This window comes from Oryzias latipes, chromosome 15 (assembly GCF_002234675.1).
Source record: "Oryzias latipes chromosome 15, ASM223467v1".
Classification (NCBI taxonomy): Eukaryota; Metazoa; Chordata; class Actinopteri; order Beloniformes; family Adrianichthyidae; genus Oryzias; species Oryzias latipes.
Window position 1 is genome coordinate 9,012,948 of NC_019873.2, and position 202 is coordinate 9,013,149.

Genomic DNA, 202 nt, shown 5'->3' on the forward strand with positions numbered 1-202 from the left:
GCGTTTCCCTTCTTGGAGAGCTCTCCTTCTTTTCTGCCAAAATGACTTGTAAAAAGTTCCTTCACAAGTTGAAATATTTTCTTTGTTTTTCCAATAAAAACTCAATAATGCCTAACTGAATTTAAAAATCATTTAAATTTGTCATTCTCTGTGCTGGTTTATTATGAACATTTTTTATTGAATTGAATTTGGTTCAACTTTA